Genomic DNA, 2,469 nt, shown 5'->3' on the forward strand with positions numbered 1-2,469 from the left:
GATGAAGGGATTCCTCTAATATCTTCAAATGTCCATCCTAATGCTCCTTTATGTTCTCTCAATACCTTAAGCAAATCATTTTCTTGTGAAGGAGTAAGGGGCGAGGAAATAATCACAGGTAAGGAATTTCTAGAATCTAAAAATGCATATTTTAAAGATGATGGGAGAGGTTTAAGCTCTAAGTTCAAATCTAGGGAGAGTGTAGGAGGCTCAGGTTCTACTCTTTCCTCGTTGGCATCATCTACTCTCAATAAAAACCCTCGAATAGCATCGACATCATCCTCCTCTTCATCACAAAATTTTAACTCTTCGTTACTCCCTTTAGGACATTTCATCATCTTGGATATGTCTAATTTAACTCTTTCCTCTCCAACCTTAAATTCAACAGTCCCTTTTTTCCAATCCATGATTGTTCTAGCTGTCACCAAGAAGGGTCTTCCTAGAATGATAGGCGCTACACTTAGATCTCCCTTTACCTTTACCTCAGTTACAATAAAATCGACGGGGATCTCACAATTTTCAATGTTTATCATCACATCAGATAACCTATCCTCTGGTTGTCTAATTGTTCCATCAGCTAGCAATAGATCCATGCAGATTTCCTCTAATTCCCCAAAACCGTATTCCTCATATAAAACTTTTGGAATAATACTAATACTAGCTCCTGTATTTAATAATACTCTAGTAAAAATCTTTCCTCCAATTTCACATGTAATAAAAGGAGCTCCTGGATCTTTCTTTTTAATGGGAACAGAGTTTAAGATACTAGAGGCATTTTCAGAAAGCTTAACTACCTCCTTGGTTTTCCTCGATGTGCATGAATCCTTTAAATATTTCTTTAAAGAAGGTGCACATTTAATCATATCCTCTACGGCTATTGACATAGTGGCTTTCTTGAAATTCTCTAGGAGTCTATACTCATAATCAGGAGAATACCTAAGGGGTTTTAAGGCCGAAGGATAAGGAATGGGAGGGGTGTAGGTTGAAGGTAGGGGTTCCACACTAGGTGATGGAGCCTCTCCTTCTCTTAGGTTATTTTCCTCCAATTTTGTTTTTTCCTTGCCTCGGTGAGGATCTTGAAGTTCCTTGCCATTTCTCAATTTTGAAATGGCTTGAATTTCTTCAAGATCTTCCTCATTGTCATGATATAGGGTTTCCTCTTATAAATGACATAAATTTTTGGGATTAATGGAAGGTTGAGTTGGAAATCGACCTGAGTGGGAGTTGGATTCAACTCCCTTACCTCCATGGTCAGCTGTTCTTCACTTCAAGCTCTCCAATAGCTGTCTGGTCTGCTCTTGTGCATCCATCATCATTTTTGTCTGTGTTTCCATCATGGCTTGCATGCGCATCTCCATTTCTTCCCGTAGCCTTCGATTCTGCTGCTCTATCATGTGAGAGATTATAGGTGTTAGAGTGGACAAATCTTGTACCTGGTTTTGTGGAGCTGCTTGATAAGACTGCTGTGGTGGGGTCTGGAATTGGACTCGTTGCTGGAAAGGGGCCTTGGTTCCTTGGGAGTAGATTCCTTGGTTGTTGTAGATGGTCCTCTTTGGTCCTCCCCAAGGCTGTTGGTTGTGGTTCAACAAATGGACCTCCTCCTCTCCAAGTTGGCATGCTCCATCCTCATGATCTCTGCTAGAACATATAGAACAAATTTGTGCTTTCACAAGGGGTGAGTTAGGGAGAAAAGCATTCTTTAGAGTGGAAGTCAATTCTTCAAGTTTCTTGTTGGTTTCTCTTATCCCTGCATGAAGATCAGCTTCCTTTGAAGTTACTTGCAGCACTCCTCGTTTTGGGTTGGCATTTCTTCCATTTTGACTTGCTCCTATTTCCTGTAGGTCAGTTTCAGCCACCCTTTCCAAAAGATCAAAGACTTCATCCTCATAAGCCATATAGAACGAGCCACCAGCTATTTGATTCACTTTACTTTTAAAAATATCAGGAAGCGATTCATAAAAAATTTCAGCTAGCTGACATTTTTCTATTCCATGGTGAGGGCATTTTCGGATTAATTCATTGAACCTTTCCCATGATTCACTAAATGCTTCATGATCATGGGGATAAAATTTCTGAATTTCTTTTCTATAAAAATTAGTTTTGGAAAGGGGATAAAATTTATGTAGAAATTTATTCTGCATTTCTTCCCATGAGTTAAATATTATGCCTAAATTTCTATACCATGCGAAAGCCTTATCTTTCAAAGTAAGCGGAAAATATTTCATTTTAAAGCTTCAGTAGTTAAACCAGGAGTATTTTGAGAGGAACATCGAATGTGAAAATCATCAAGAAATTCTAAGGGGTTTTGAGAAGAATGGCCAGTAAATTCAGGGAGAGAGTTAAGTAGGGCATTGTCATACCTAAACATAACCCCCTCACCTACATTGATGTTGATGTCGGTTTGCCGTAGACTTCTTGATGGAGTAGATCTATCCAGCATCGTCCTTCTCCTCCCTTGTGGTGGCTGAC

At 39.3% G+C, this 2,469-nt stretch overlaps 1 pseudogene; it reads left to right on the forward strand.

Annotated features, from left to right (window-relative positions):
* Positions 1 to 1,986: 1,986 nt before the first annotated feature.
* On the forward strand, positions 1,987 to 2,080 carry LOC144710769 (small nucleolar RNA R71; annotated as a pseudogene).
* The last annotated feature ends 389 nt before the right edge of the window (positions 2,081 to 2,469 follow it).

Source organism: Wolffia australiana, chromosome 12 (assembly GCF_029677425.1).
Source record: "Wolffia australiana isolate 7733 chromosome 12, ASM2967742v1".
Lineage (NCBI taxonomy): Eukaryota > Viridiplantae > Streptophyta > Magnoliopsida > Alismatales > Araceae > Wolffia > Wolffia australiana.